This window comes from Lissotriton vulgaris, chromosome 9 (assembly GCF_964263255.1).
Source record: "Lissotriton vulgaris chromosome 9, aLisVul1.2, whole genome shotgun sequence".
NCBI classification, from domain to species: Eukaryota; Metazoa; Chordata; class Amphibia; order Caudata; family Salamandridae; genus Lissotriton; species Lissotriton vulgaris.
Genome location: NC_141697.1, coordinates 569,311,026 through 569,327,887, shown reverse-complemented (window position 1 = coordinate 569,327,887; position 16,862 = coordinate 569,311,026). Strand labels below are relative to the sequence as shown.

Genomic DNA, 16,862 nt, shown 5'->3' with positions numbered 1-16,862 from the left:
TCGGCAATTTTGTTGTAGAAGGAGGATAACGCGTCGCAGAGGTCTTGGGAGGGAGTGATGTCGTTAGATGCTGCGGTGGGGTTGGTAAATTCTTTGACGATGTTGAAGAGTTCCTTGCTGCGGGTCGGGTGTTGCAATCAATGCAAGGCGACCAGTTGCGTCTGGTAGGGAGGTGTGTGTGTGTGGGCAGCAGGGAATTAGAGCTACAATACTTCAGTGGCTGTGACACAGCGGTGCTAACATTCATTAGACAAAAGCTGGCAGAATAGAAGGAAGCTGCATAGCGGAAAACTAATTAAACAGAGGTGCAAGCTTTGGGTGCTACAGTGAAAGAGAATGAGCAGATAAGACCCTGGCTTGCATGCTTTGCAAACCTAGGGCGAGTGATTACATTACTGAACTACAAGATGACAGATGTGTGTAGGGTATGAGCTATTCAGTGGCTATGGGTAAGCATCTTTTCCCAGCTGTACCAGATTACACAGGGTGCTCCTCTAGATTTAAATAACTATTTTGAGTCCGTGCAGCTCCTCTGGTTGGAAGAAGGCCATAGAGAATGCCTTGCTGATTCCTTCTCGGTAGAGTAAGTGACCAGACATAGTCGGAGGGCAAGGCACTGGGCCTGGACCGTCTCACGGCTGCCTTTTATAAAGAAGACGCACACACAATGACTCCCACCCTCCTTGGTATGTACGAGGAGTCTCTTTGCTAGTGTCGTGAAAATTCTTAAGTCTAGCAAAGATCCCAATCCCTGCGAATCTTATCACCCTCTATCCATGATCAACATGGACAATAAGATCATTGCCAAGACCTTGGACTCGCATTTGCTGCCACTCCCGACGACTATTGCGAAGGATGATCAATCTAGTTTTGTACCTGGCAGGTCCACCTCCCGCAAGTTGTGCATCTTCTTCGTCATTCTCCACACCATCGACCCATGCCTGAATGATGCGGCTGTCTTTCTTGATGCTTCTAAAGCATTTTATTCATTGGAATAACCATACCTTTTTTGCACTGTTGGCACATATGGGGGTTCGCCATCTCTTTACCTGCTTGATACATCTTCTGCATAGTCAACCTGCAGCCCAGTTGCGAGTTAAGGACAGAATCACATTCCCATTCGTAGTGACGAGATGCCCTCCCTACCCCACTTTATTCACTGTCGTTATGCAACCACTGCTGCTCCAGCATCACGCACATCGAGGTTTGGTTTTTCACCCCCGTCAGGTTATAGTGTTCATGTATGCCGATGATGTGACCTTATATGTCAGGGACCATCATATCAATCTTGACTCCCTGCTACCTGAATTTACCAGGTTTGGCAGCCTCTCTGTAAATGGTATTAACTGGGCAAACGCAGTCTTGTTCCCTTTAAAAGGACGCAACAACATTCTTCACCCCCGAGAACCCATTTGAATGGGCAGATGGCCCGGTCAGGTATCTTGGGGTTTGGCTGAGTAGCGATGTGGGCGCCTTGTGGCGAGAAAACTTTGGGTGCTTACGGACATGGTTGAATGAACACATTGTGAGCTGATAGAGACTGCCACTCTCTGACTGGTAGGCTCGCCATAGCTAAAATTATAACTTCATACAGTACTATATCTTTTATAAACCTGATGCTCCAGCTTACACTGCCCTTCCACTTAAGACTTAGATTAATTTGATATCTCTTGCATGGGCAAAAGGACAGCCAAGAATCGCTTGGGAACTACTTGTGCTCCCCTTTGAGCAGGATGGACTTGGAGCACCGGATATAGACATTTACTATTGCACGCAGGTGCAATTTGCACACTACTGGCTTTTTCTGATGCAATTCCAGGCCCTCAAGGCGCCTGAATACGATCATGCAAAGCCATAACCTCTTCAGATGGCACTTTTCATGCCCATGCACACCCACGTGCATGTGTGGACAAGGTGGCCTGCACTATATGGGTGTGGAGGGAGCTGCGACAGCGGGACCGGCTGGTGTGCCTCCATGCTCCATCGATCCCACTTATTGAACACCCTGATCACCATATCGCTGTTGACGCCACCGATCGAGCCTGTTTATGTTCCCTAGGCCCGACATCAAAGGGCTTGGTCTATCTGGATGGCTCTTCCATAACGTCGCAGCAGCCCTACAGGGCTGTCAGATAGGCATCCTCAAAACCTTCATATACTACCAACTACCTATGGCGTAAGAGCGAGAGACAGCTCTACCGGGATACACTGGCCTCACTCCCTGTCCTAGAGATGATCCTTACTCCCCCCTCCGACCTAATTACTAGACTATACATGGGAATGCCGTACACTGTACCAATTCATGAGCCCAGACGCTGCACAGCTTGGGAATGCTATCTTTATTCCACCTTGCCCAATGAGCAATGGAGATATTGCTGTGCTCCATTAAGTAAGTTCTCCCCTAATTATAGAGGCACCTTGTTTACTTTAAGTGTTTACATAGGCTTTATCGCACACACCCAGTCGCGTTACAAAAAATGAGGCTGCTTGAGGATGCCCTATACATTGTGCCACCTTTGTGCATCTGTCCTGGGAATGCACTACTACGCAGAGTTTTTGCTGTGATGCTAGAGTATGTACTGGAGCACTAGAACAAATATTCCCCTCAAACACATTTTTGTGTTTTTGAGGAGAATGATTGGCATACACAGCGTAAGACCTTTACCCAAAACATTCACAGTAGAAATGCAATGATTTGAATGCAATAGGATCAGAGCACCATGCTTATTACCCAAATAAGCGAAGTGGCATGGTGCACTGAATTGAGAGGGGGGGGGGTGCATAGCCTGTCCTACAAGCATTAAAAGATCAAATGAACAATCTTCCCAAATTCGCTAGAAATTTGTATTTAATCTGCCTACAAATCTGAAAAACGCTGCATGTACCTAAAACAGTCCAAAGAATTGCATTACACAAGGAGAAGCAGACTAAGTATACAGTAAAAAAGAGAACACCAAGTCATCAGATGAACCGCCTCAGTCACTGTACATCTCTGCAAAGTAAACATGGTGCACCCCATTTGCAGTATCCACTTTGGACACCCTGACTTATTCATTCGGCAGGCCCTACAGTAATGTGCACAGACACACAATTCCTGTTGGTTTTCCAGTACGTCTGCAGTCACCTCTGTGAACAGCTTGATGAAGTCATGTGTGGCCTTTTTTCATACCTATATGCTTGCTCCTTCAACTGTATGAAGCTTTTTCTAGCTCCAAACAGAGCAAAGTGTTTCTTCTAGAAACCTGATGAGCTCCAACCTAGTTTTATACTTTCTATGTTTTCCAGAATTCTAGTGGCTGCCGTCTTATAGGTATCAGGAGTAGCGGAAGGAAACAACCAATTTCTCTGCCTCATGAAAAAGACTTGCCATGGACAAAAATAGAAAGTCAGAGAGGCTTTAGTCTGCTGTACTTTAACCTGGCATAAATAGAAGCCAGGAGAAGAATAAAGACTTCCTGAAAAACACAAGACAGTCAGTGGCTCATTCCTGGGCAATTATCGGAAGTAGCAGAGAAAGAAAGTAAATAAACCCTCTACTATGCAACTATTATGTGGCTCTCTTTGTGTAGCCATGCATTATCTTTGTCAATACTTGAATGACTTGCATCAATAAAGCAATTTTGAAGTTTTATATATGGAAGATAGCCACTCCGAGTACGTGGGAGGTGTTGCTTCAACCCATTTCTTGCAAAGTTTGGCCAGAAGCATTGCTTAGAATAGGAAGTCTCTATCTGGGCCACTGATGCCCCTCCAGATGCCAAAAATGATATTCTCTAGGGAGACCTGTATCGAGTAACCCAGAATCGATGCCAACGAGGCTTCAATTTTACTCCAAAATTCCCTCAATAGGGGACAGGCCCAAAACATATGTGTGTCTGGAGTTCTCTCCAAGTTACATTTTTTGCACTTGGCCGAGGGGCCTTTGGACATTTTAGAGAGCTTGCCAGGGAGAAGTATGCCCTATGTGATGTAAAAAAGTGGTTTCTCCTCAACCATGCTGGCTTTACGGTCGAAAAGAGGATGTTATATGAGGTACGCCAGAGGGTCTCACAATCAGTATCCGGAAAGACCTCCCCCCCATAATTGGTCAGCTAACTTAAATTCACCATGATTCAAACTGATTTGATTAGGCTGAAAAATTCAAAGAAAAAGAACATAAGTAAAAAATTGTGCAATTGGACAGCAGCGGTCTGATCCTTTTTTTTTTGCTTTGTCTCCTATGATTAAGCCTTGAGGAAGCCCTTAAGCAGTGTCTAAGCATGTTAAGACCAATGACACTAGTCCGGGTTAAGCCCTGAAGAAGAGTACAATCTCCGGGTAAAGCCCTGAAGAAGAGTACAATCACCTTCCCCTGTAACAACAATGGGAGGCTAGCTTCTGGATTGAAGTGGGTGTGTTGCTGGTAGAGCTGTGGGGCAAGATCGAATTGTGGAGCCTACCTCTCCGACAGGAGAAGCAGCAGCAGCCAATGGATTTCAAGAGAGCTATGGTTGGAGGCGAATGAGGAAGAAAAAAAAATAATAAATAAAGCAATTTTGTCCTCTCTTCAATGATAGACCCAATTTCCTTGTTCAACAACGGTTCAGTAGAATACCCGCACAAAAGCAACTACCCTCCATCCCAAACCACATGAGAACACAAATAACTTAAAAGAAGTCACAGAGGCCATCAAACTGCGGGGTGCGCCTCCTGAGGGTAAGTGGCTGTATTGCGAGTGGGGTGTGGGAGAGAAATGTCTCTGCAATTACATCTAAATGAAGATTGCCTGGAAGACTAACTGGTGAGTTTCCAGGAGGTCTTCATTTACATGCAGCGACTTAAGTGCAAATAAATAGTGAGTACTGTAATACCATGGGAGCTGAGGGAGTGTGAAGACGTGGCCAAAAGATCAAAATATTCTGCATTTTGCAATAGTTTACACCTTCAGGAAACTGCTTAGAAAATAAGCTGACACACAATAGGAAAAATAACTTCAAGTTAAACTATTCAATGGGAAATGTACTCATGTTATGAAACCTCAGTTGGTTAATGTGACCACTGCAGATGTCCAAGTGTGACCCGAGTGTTGCAGAATTAAATCCAGATTGGTGCAATGAGGTATAGTGACTTGTTTATTTATAGTGCTAACAGGTCCGAGCCTGTGACAGAAAGAACTGTGAAGGTAATTCTTTTAATATTTTATTAGTATAAAATAGGCTGTCACAAAATGTAGTGTTTAAAACAAGTGCTTTAAAATACACACTTTTGTAATAAGTGATCAGGCTGTATCTAGAGCAAACACTCTGCTGGTACTACCCTAATATTAAATCTCAAAAAGAATAAATATTTGTCACCTTGGAACTTCAACCGACCCAATGAATTAATGCCTATACTGGCGCCAAGGCATCCTTCATATATAGTGAATAACCAATTGCACACATCAACATTTCTTTCAGGTTTCATGCATACTTTTGAGAAGGTGCGTTTCTTCTTTAGCTCTTTTATCCCTCTCTCCGCTTCAAAGCACAGGAGCCGCTCCACCCTGCCCCATTATGAAAAGGGATGTGGGGCCAATTTTCTTTGCTAGAATTAGGGCCCAAGTCACCCTTTCTGGGCACAGAACAGGGCCCCGACAGGCTAGATGTATGGTGTTTTTTGTTAGAGCTTTGGGCATCCGGCCTGGAGTGATCGACTCTGGAAATGGGTAGAGTAGATAGTCTGCTTCGCAGAACTGCATGTATCAATGGTTTGCAGCTGCAGACTTTGCACTAAGAATAATGCATAGTTGCTGTGCCAGTGTTGCTTTGGGCATCAGAGCAATGACCCAAAGGAAGGAAAATTTGCAGTAGAGGAGGCATCTTGATTTGGGCATCAGTGAGGGGAGAGGGAGAGAGATCGGAGGACGGGGGTGGTGTGAGATAGGAGCTCATGTTGTTAACGAAGGGCAGAAAAGACCGCCTGCTTTGCAAAGAAGGAGCCATCATTAATCAAGCAGGTGGAGTGGGGCATGGGTATGAGGTGCCACTGCATCATAACCATTAATATCTTACTTTAAAAGGGGGGTATAGTTGCTCATTTTCGTTTCTAGCATTTAGCGCAGAAAGCACTCTTACCGCTAAAAGAGAGAAACATTCGGGAGCTATTTTTTGGGGGACAGGTGCAGGTAGCCAGTTTCAAGACTGAAGTGATGGTCTGGCAAGGTGGGGAAGGGGATGAACCTGCTCCTCAAGGTCACAGCTTTCATTCGTGCAGCAGGTGCATTGAAGCCCCAGGAGAGCAAAGGGCTCACAGCACCCAGGGATGGGTATTAGTGTTTATGGGTCATTCTGTTTTTGTTAGATGCATTTAATTTCTCAAGTATAGTGGGGATCACGAGCTACAGAAAAGCAATCCTGAAATGATCTTATATTCCCAGCTCCATGTGATAATCCATGCAGTTTCCATTTCCCCAATCTTAGCCATAAAGTTACGAGGTGGGCCCAAACTTAGAAACTTTTTTCTCGGGGTGGGCGGCGCGAAGTAAGGGCTGAAGACATCGGTTTGAGTGTGCTGCATGGGACCAATATTGTTCCTACTGCTGCATTTTATCAAAAACAGAGTGACACTCCCATAAACCATGCACAACACATATAAAGCAGTTAACATGAAAGACCACACAAGCATAGTCAAAGAAGGATGACACAGACATCTCTATCCAGGCAGTCACTAGGTAACATATGGCTTTCCCAAGGCACTTCTACGTCCAGGAGCATTCAAAAATGAACTGTGACCTGTGAAGCATTTTGCAACTCCTTCACATAAGTTCCCACATTTGAATTACAGATGGAGTTGATACACACATGGTACTTTGTGCATAACTGCAAAAGCAATTACTTTCACACAATAAGAAAACCGCGTGTAGGGATATTACATTGAAAATAATTACAAATTAATCTGTTGTTCAAAAACATCGAGATTCCCCAAACAGCTCTACCTTCGCCACCTGTAGTGCCCAATAAAAAAGCTTGATAAAACTGTTCAAAAGAGGTGAAGTGAGGCACAAGTCTCCCGAAACATTTCATGATCTATAATTATAGAGACTTTGGCAAGAACATAATATCAGGTACTAGATCAATAACTGTATGCAGTTTCACAACTAGGTCTCAAGTTCTTGTAATATTATGGGCTGAATTCTGTAAAGCTATTTAAATTTGGCTTGTCAATGAAATGGTACTCCCCACTCTATGTTAACTTCGACTATGAAGAGGTATTCAACAGCGAAACCCTTTGGAAACTTCTCTGTCATTATGGTGTGCCAAATAAACTTGTAAAAATCATCAGTAACTCTTACGAGGGAACGGCTTGTAAGATAGTCCATGGAGGACTGCTCACTGAAGCCTTCAAAGTAAGAATAGAAGTCCACCAGGGTAGTTTGCTATACCCTGTTCGCTTCCTGTTCGTCATAGACTGGATCATGAAGACGTCCACAGTAATTTGAAGAAATGGGATCCTGTGGACGCAGCTTGATGATCTGAACTTTGCAGACGACCCGACCGTACTCTCCCATGCTCATCAGCAGATGTAATAGAAGACTAACAATGTGGCAGCCACATCAGCGCAACTTAGCCTCAACATTCACAAGAGAAAAACCAAGATTCTAAAGACTTACGTTGCCAGCACAACAGCAGTCACTCTTGCAGGTGATGCACTGGAAGAGGTCGAGACCTTCACCTACCTGGGCAGTCTCATGTAAAAGCAGGGCAGCACAGATGCTGATGTCAAGGCAAGAATCGGCAAAGCAATGGCTGCCTTGATTCAGCTAAAGAAGATCTGTTGCTCAAAGGCCCTAATGCTGCAAACCTAGATCAGGCTTTTAAACAACAACATAAAATCATTGATCCTTCTGTATGAAGCATTAACTTAGAGGACAACAGTGTCCACCACCATTAAAATGGAGACCATCACATCGGTCTGGTGAAAATCCATCAAACCTGCCTCCACACACCATCAGCAACAACGACCTATGGCAGCAGACTTTCCAACTACTTGTCCAAGAAGAAATAATGAAAAGACTGAGGTTGATTTAAAGCTTCTAACGCCTCTTAAGTCTGCAATGACTCATGTTGCGCTTTGACTTTTCGGGGCGCAATCCATTGGTTGAGAAGACTGCTAAACTTCAGCAATATTGGATGGAAATATGTCTCTTTCAGATTTCTTTTCCTTTGGCTATATTGAGGCATCTTGGCTTCTACCTTTATTTTTTCACCTATGAATCACAACATGGCTACATAGTGCCTAATTAGGGTTCCATTTAGATGTATGATGCCAATAGTTACCTGTATGATGTAAATATCTCACTTTAGTGTCACTTTCATTCTTCTTCACTAACAGCAAAAGGCTGAAATAGCCCATGGCCAACTCAAACACAAAACTTGCATTATATATATATATTTTTTTTTTTTAAAAACACAGCAGAGCCTACAATGTAAGCCCGCTCTAATTTTTTAACATTAATTGCCATCGTGAACTAACACCTAGGGACAACAGACACAACTGTAACCATAGAACCACATAATACTGTGAAACTATGTCACCGTTACACAAAACTACATAAGCAAACCCACCAGGTCATAATGGACTATGCAAAAGTAAAAGTGAAACTAGATTTATGCTACCAAAGAAACCACTGGCCGGAAACACTCTAGCCAGGAGCTACAAACAAATCTTGGCATTCACACCACAACTGCTCCAAGACACCACACTAGGTCCCTGTCCAGCATCAAACCACTTACCGTCAGGCAATCACTATCGACAGAGAAGCAGATCAATACACGAACATCATTTTAGCGAGAAACCTCCGGAAGCTAACAGCTTGCTACCGACATCTGCGGTGGTCACAAGTACGGCATGGTCAAATTCTGATGTTGGGAAATTCAAAAACCTCCACCACAAAATTCACGTGTTTGGGGGCGTTCCCTTAGTCGCCCATATTATTGTATAGGACGGAGGAACGAGTAACAGACTGTTGTACCATTTCCAGAATAGAGGAGGAGAAAACCTGATCTGCGCGAGGAGGGCATACATGAAAAGACTGTGCATACAACAGTGTCCATGTCCACTGTAATAATGGTACAAAACGTTAAATATACGAGGGAGTACAATTTCCAACAGAGATGAACACACTTTTGAATTTGATTTGACATGGGAAGGGAAAAGGGGACCTCGAATGTAGGAAGAATCCCCAAACGAGCACAGTTCGAGAGGGTTGCCCCTGTGACGTAGAGGAAATACGTACCAAGTAAGATCAAGGCTCATCCATGGGTGTTGGGGCTTGATGACACAAATGGTGGCGAACGGCTGGTATATCAAGATGGGTAGTTAGGGCGAAGAGACCCCAAGAGCTGGGTGCTGCTATGGGCGGGGTGGTCTAACCGGGGCCCCTAATAAACAAGTGGCATCCATGTGAATGTGACGTCCTGAAGAAGTGGGGCAAACGAACATACGGTATCGAGAAGCAAAGCAGGTCTCGCTACTATGGAACGGTACCACCCAGAACCAATCCTGGGATCAACACAGGTAGAATGTTAAGGGCAGAGATTATGGGATTCCCTCTCACTGAAACTGAGATTTTCCTCCCTGACTAGGAATACTCCTCACTTCAACTACCTCGCGATGACTACCCCTGCCTCAATTTCCTCTTGCCCCCTTCCTCCCGCCCCCTTTTACCAAGACTCTTCTCCGCTCGGCTTCCACAGCTGACTCTTCGTTCCGGCCACTGCTGACGTCACTGCCACGTACCCCACGCACAGCGTCATACGCCGGCGAACTAAGCCTCGCCTCTTTCCAGCCGGTGTCGTAGTCACGGAATTGCGTGCTTACGTCAGCTCGCCTCCCATCTGACGGTCAGCTGGTTACACATGGATACCAGGGAAGGGAGGAAGCTTGCTTCAAGCTCAAATAAAACACAAAAGCAGATAACTTTCAGTACAGACCGTAGAGCAGAATTAGCCATGGCTGCGACGCTACGCTGACGGACTAGAAAACTTGACATTCACAGCATAATCGTAGAAGTTTGACAAAAGATAGGCTGCATTTTTGATTAATTCATACTCGGTTATAGTCTAGATGTGTTTGACTCTGGACTCGATGCGTTATTACGAGGTAGTAAGTGTATTTCTTCGTAGTTTTTATGCAAGGCGAACTTGACTTTTTTGCAGTTTTTATACAATTCGAACCTACCCCGAAAGTATTATGGCTGTTTATGAGCTAGCCAGATTATGCTACGTTTGAAAAACATTTTTTGCACAGAGATATAGGTGATGTGCACCGCATCACGGGGCGTTGAACGGCGACCTGGATTTGTGCGTAGTTCCAAACTTCCAAATACAGGATATCTAGTGCCATATTCGCCAATTCGCCTCAACCCAGGTCATGACCCTGATTGCCACATGACACTCACGAGAGCTCAATTTTGGGAATATTTCAAAATTTGCAAACATTCGTGACAAGAATTTTCAATTCTATTAAGGACTAGGAGGCGAGGATTATGCTTTCTCATTTCTTTAATGAAATGCTCAGCAGCCAATCAAAAAACAAAACTACAAATCCCATGAACACTTGGGAATGACCCTAGAGGAAACACTATATAAGGTCCACATATTAGTCCTTCTTCCTCTTTCTTTGGGTAAGCAGTTCCACATCAAAAAACAATCCCAGGTAGAGTAACAGCAAAAGTTCCAAGCAAGCCGCCGAAATCCACAGGATCTTGTAACCGAAGATGGAGGCATCCGGGATCCGGGCGCAAGGAGACAGAGGAGACTCTCGAGGTAGAACAACCACATCATTTCTGGTCAGAACCTGTAACAGATACAGAGCCGTAATATCCCAATAATGGAGAAAAGTAAAGTAATACAGGGGGGGGGGGGGGGATCAGGAAATTTGTAACTGTAACAGTATGCAAATGTTATACAGTCCATGAAAATGCAACATAGTTACAATCTGGGTGGGATAATCCTCGCCTCCTAGTCCTTAATAGAATTGAAAATTCTTGTCACGAATGTTTGCAAATTTTGAATTCTATGTCAGGACAGGAGGCTCCGATTATGCTTGTTTAAAGCTCGTCCACCACAACAGAGGCAACACTAACAATTGGTTTATAATAAAATTGTTTGAAAACAGAGTCTGAAGACCAGTCTGCAGCTTTCATGATGTCAAACAAAGTAACACCCATGGAGTAAGCTTTTGAGGCCAATGCCCCTCTAGCAGAATGTGCCCCAAACACAGAAACATCAATGCCTGCCTCGGACATGAGCCAGCGCACCCAGCGAGCTAAAGTAGCCGGTGCCAAGGCTTCTGTAAGGCGATCAACAACTGACCTTGCATGTCTGCGCGTAAAGAAGCGGTACTCACCTCGTAATCCTTCAAACATTGTACAACACAAAGATTGGGATGATCCGGAAAAGAAGGATACGTTATGGAGGAAGTGTTGGTTTTAGTCCTCCTAGAGAGAGTGAAAGTAACACCTTCGGGGGTGAAGGAGCGACCCGCCAGATCTAAAGCCCGAATATCCGAAACACGTTTGCAAGAAACTAAACACAGTAACATGGTCAGTTTTGCAGACAACTGTTTACGGGATAATAAAAGATTAGAAGGCCAGGCCTCCAAGTATTTCAGGACAACCGAAACATCCCACATAGACACATACTTCGGTGTGGGAGGTTTTGCAAGGCGAATTCCTTTCAGCAGTTTGGAAAGCAAATGATGTTCCCCAACAGGCTTACCATCAATGTGGACATGGCCCGCAGAAATGGCAGACCGAAAACCATTAACGGTCCGATATGCTAGACCGGAGGTGGCCAAGGAAGTCAAGAAATTAATGACTAGACTGATATCCGCCGAAACGGGATCAACCTCCCGTTGAACACACCAATCACTCCAGCGTTTCCAGGCTCCTCGATACCGCTTGTGGGTATTGGGAGACCAGGCGTTACTAATGAAGGTGGCAGCTTCGCTAGAAATGCCTGGGACCGACCAACGATCCCCGAAATTCGCCACGCTAGCAACTGGAGAGTGCCGGCGAGAATGAGGGGATGCGGATCTCCGAGAGGATCCTGCAACAGATTCCGCTTCAGGGGAAGAAGGAGGGGAGGTGCGCAGCACATTTCCAAGAGAACCGGGAACCACGCTTGAGCCTTCCACAAGGGAGCAATCAGAATCAGCTCCGCTCGAAATCGTTTGGTGTAAGCAAGGACTCTGGGAAGCATCATAAATGGGGGAAATGCATAGCAAAGAGTCGATGGCCACTGTTGGAGAAAGCATCCGTGGCCAGAGCTAAGGGGTCCGGTCTCCAGCTGTAAAACTGGGGAAGCTGCGCATTGAGGCGAGAGGCAAAAAGGTCCAGGTGACACTGGCCCCAATGACGAAGAATGGCGCGGAAGACTCGAGGGTGAAGTCTCCAGTCGCTGAAATCCCGAAGATGTCGGGAGTGCCAATCCGCAACCTGATTGTTGCGGCCCGGGAGATACTCTGCAATAACCGTGATCTTCCGGTGGAGGCAAAAATGCCAAAAATCCTTGGCAATCTCTGCTAAAATCTTGGACTGTGTCCCGCCCAGTTTGTTGACATAGCGGACTGCCGACACGTTGTCCATCCGGAGAAGAATGCAACAATTCGCCTGTAGGGGGGAAAAACACTGTATCGCAAAGGAACCCGCCAGGAGTTCCAGACAATTGATATGGAGAGACAACTCCTGGGGTGACCAACGACCTCCCGTCGAGACTGACCCGCAATGGGCTCCCCAACCCCATTGACTGGCATCCGATTCGATCACCAGTTCTGGAGACGAACCGAACAGGGCTCGACCGTTCCAGGCCTCCATGTGGTCTAGCCACCATTGCATCTCCATCCGCACCTCCTCTGAAAGAGGAATTTGATCCGAATATCGGAGGCCTTTCCGGAGATGTTGAATCTTCAAGCGTTGCATCGCTCGGTAATGTAAAGGGCCCGGAAAGATTGCCTGAATGGAGGACGCTAGAAGACCTACCACACGTGCCAACGACCTCAACGACACAGTCTGTTTGGAAATAACAGACGTCAATTCTCTCCTGATGTAACGGAGTTTCTGGTTGGGTAAGAGAAGCTGGCAAGTCAACGAATCTATCTGAAATCCCAGAAAATCGATAGACTGAGTGGGAACCAAAACCGATTTGGGAACATTGACTAGAAAACCCAGAGACTGCAAGAGAGTGATGGACCACTCCAGATGTTGCAGAAGCTTGAGAAAGCAATCCGCCATAAAAAGAATGTCGTCCAGGTATATAATCAGCCTGACCCCCCTGGAACGAAGATGTTCTACAACTGGCCTCAGCAATTTCGTGAAGCACCATGGTGCTGACGAAAGGCCGAACGGGAGAACCTGATACTCGTACCATTGATCCAGCCATTGAAACTGGAGGAATCTGCGATGGGGACTGTAAATCGGGATGGACAAATATGCATCCTTCAGGTCCAGACGGACCATCCAATCCCCTTCCCGAAGGAGATCCCGCAGAAGATGGATGCCCTCCATCTTGAAGTGCCTGTAGACCACCCCGCTGTTGAAGTCTTTCAGGTTGAGAACCAGGCGAGACCCGCCTCCTTTTTTCTCGACCAGACAGACTGAGCTGACAAAGCCCTGAGGATGGCGTACTGTTGGAACAATCGCCCCTTTGCTGAGGAGCACCTCTATTTCCTCCGACAGACAAGCCTGAGAGTGACCGGAAAAAAGCATAGGGGTCGGCAGACGGGTTTGATGTATTGGGTGATAGAACTCTATCTTGAACCCTTGAACGGTTTCTAGCACCCAAGCATCGTTGGAGATCATGCGCCAATTGTTCAGAAAATATTGCACTCTGCCCCCCAGCATCACATCGCATGCTTGAATTAGGCTCACCTGTAGCTCCGGAATCTTGATATTGGCCTTGGTGACCACCAGATCTTCCCTTGCCGTATTGGCCTTTTCCTTTACGGGAAGGATAGAAATTTGCGCGGGTGGAGTAACCGGAGTCGTACTGACCACCGCGCTGCTGCGAAGAACCCCTCTGGGACTGTTGCTGCGACCCACGGCCGAACGACCGTCCCCGTTGTCGTCCGGCCTTGCTGAAAACCGGACGCATGGCCCGGCGCAAGGATGCCTGCGCTTTATCAATCCCGCTGAAGGCGGACACAAATTTAGTCAATTCCTTGAGGAAGGGTTGTCCGAAAAGAAGGCCCTGCGCCTCCGGGCCGGCCTCAGAAGTTGCTAATTCGGCCAACTTCGGATCCAATTTAAGGAGAATGGACCGTCGCCTTTCAGCAGAAATGGCGCAGTTAACATTTCCAAACATGCATACAGCTCTCTGAGCCCATTCGATGAGTTCATCCGGATTGACGGTCGCTGAAGCCTCCTTCGCCTTGAAGCCCAGATCCAGGATTTTAGAGAGGGGGCCCAACATGTCCATTAATTTGTCTTGGCAAGACCGCCAGGAACGGTCGAGGCCTTTTTTAGGATCCTTAGAGTACTTTTTAAGGTAGGTCACCATCATGGGGTCCACCTCCGGAGTTTCTGCAATGTGGTCCGCAAGGTCCGGTCTCGGACACTCAGAGCGCAGTCGAGCTCGGACCGGCGCCTCAAAGGGTTGGCGAACATGCGCCTCAAGATAAGCGGCCACTGCCGGAGCGGGCAACCAGGACGTGGAATTTGGGTGAATAATATCCTCCGGTTCGAAATTCAAAAGTGGGGGACGCTCAGGAGCGTCAACAAAACGCTCCTTGCGGAGACGCTTCTTAGGAGGCGAAGAGTCGTGACCTGAAGAGGCCTGAGCATGGTCCGACTCCTCCATGGAATGTGACGCAGAAGTCTTGGGCTTGTCTGAAGACAAAGCCTTCGCCAGTCTTTGAAAGTCTGATTTGTGAGGGTTATGAGGTGATTTAGCAGCCTTTTGGGAAGGCGGCAACCAGCCCTGCTGAACAGCATACTCATTTAAATGACGTTTGAGAGGGTTTATAGCTCTAACCAGTGCCTTGTTCACTGAGAGTTGTACACCTTTGTCCAGTTCTTCAACCAGGTTGTACTCTAGAGAGTCATCCTCCTCTTCGTCGTAATAGCAGTCATCATCTGCGTCGTAATAATCAGCCATTGTACCAAGGTACAAAATTCAATGCCCACTAGATGACTGACCAAATATTGAGTATCAGCGATACAAATAAGGGGGGAGTGATAACCCCAAAGCAGGCTAAATAGAGGTTGGAGATACCAAACTCAAGACAAAATTTTTTTTAGAGTGTGGAGGGAGAAAAACCTGCCAACAAAAAACCACTCTAGGCAGAGCCTATGCACAATAATAATCAACCAAAACACTTTCCTGTGCTCCGGCGTAGACGGGGTCGAAAGTTCAGGGCTGTGGGCGTGAGCGCTGGTGAGAAGCGTTCTTTCACTCGACCGGCGTGAGGCGAACAGCCAGAAACCGGAAACAAAGCAACGCGCATGCGCGACGTTGCTGCCGCTGAAACACCGGCTCGAGAGCGCTCGCGCTCTCCCAAGAAGTCGGCGACCCCTGCTCCCACTCCACCAAAGCAACCGGGCACAAAAAAGCGGCCAGGCGCAGGGAGGTGAAAACACACGCTCCCAGGAAGACACGTCGCCAACGGACGCACAAATACCGGCACCGAAGCCGAGCAAGAGTACACAAGCGTCGCGCACAAAATTACAAGCAGCGGAATATAAGGCAAGTGTACACAACCAAAGCAGAGCAATAACAATTAAAGCAATGCAAGTAAGGTAAAGTGACTTAACTGGCTGCGGAGCAGCAAAGAAAGAGGAAGAAGGACTAATATGTGGACCTTATATAGTGTTTCCTCTAGGGTCATTCCCAAGTGTTCATGGGATTTGTAGTTTTGTTTTTTGATTGGCTGCTGAGCATTTCATTAAAGAAATGAGAAAGCATAATCGGAGCCTCCTGTCCTGACATAGAATCTGTACTTGTGTTACCCTAATCCTGCTACCTTTTGTTTTTTATAATCGCCAATGTATCTGTAACTTATTTATGTGTAAATTCCACCACGAGTACCTATAAGTAGTTTTACCTACTTCCATTCTACTCTCATTTCTTATACTTCATTCTATTGTAATTTACTTTGTTCTATTGTAAAGTGCTCCGACACCTCTGGGTAAAGTTCGTGATATATAAAAATGCACAAATAAATAAACATGCCTTTTATTTTACTTCCACAGTTCAGGCGACACGAAGGTTGTTGTATCCTGAGATTTACATTGCTATGTAAATCAGCCTAGGTCTTCCTAGCTGCTCAGCCAGAGCAAGAGATGGTGACAGAATGTTGGTGCTCCTGTGATGAATGGAATGTCTGGATGCCTGTGTGTATGAGTGTGGGACAGTTGGAGATGGGCTGAGCAGCTAGGCAGGCTGCTCCTGGTGGGGCTGGCATAGGAGTTACTAGAGCTGGATTACAGTTGTACATGCATGATCCCTGTTTGATGTTGCTAGACATGGATTATCAAAGAAGACTTCAAGAAACCTACAACCTGACTACAAGTGTCTTCCTATACAAAGTACAACATATTTTTGGTGACGAGGACCAAGACCCAAGCGTACTTAAGGACTGAACACAAATCCAGAGACTCCTAAGAAAGCTTTGTAACCAGCGTGACTTGAAAAAAAAAAAGTAAGAAAAAGTATGGAGTAAAGGGCAAGTCAGCCCCACCAGTGTCCAGTCATCAGACGGCCCCAACCTGTCGCCTTATCTTTCTCCATGGACACGACCACAGGTATGGTCTGTGTTAGACCTGACATCCTTGGCGTGGTTTTTCCCCCATCTTTTTGCTTCTGACTCATGTATTTTTGATGCTGTGCTGGATTTCGTTTTTGCTG

General features: G+C 46.1%; 1 protein-coding gene across 3 annotated transcripts in view; it reads right to left on the bottom strand.

Annotated features, from left to right (window-relative positions):
• Positions 1-9,795, bottom strand: part of STX5 (syntaxin 5) — a 107,541-nt gene extending 97,746 nt beyond the window's left edge. The window contains exon 1 of one of the 3 annotated variants that reach the window (XM_086938119.1): positions 9,685-9,795. The gene's annotated coding sequence lies outside the window, so the exon portion shown is untranslated. Of the gene's footprint in view, positions 1-9,253 lie in introns of all 3 variants that reach the window. The other 2 variants (XM_086938118.1, XM_086938120.1) reach the window with 2 other exon arrangements.
• Between the last annotated feature and the right edge of the window lie 7,067 nt (positions 9,796-16,862).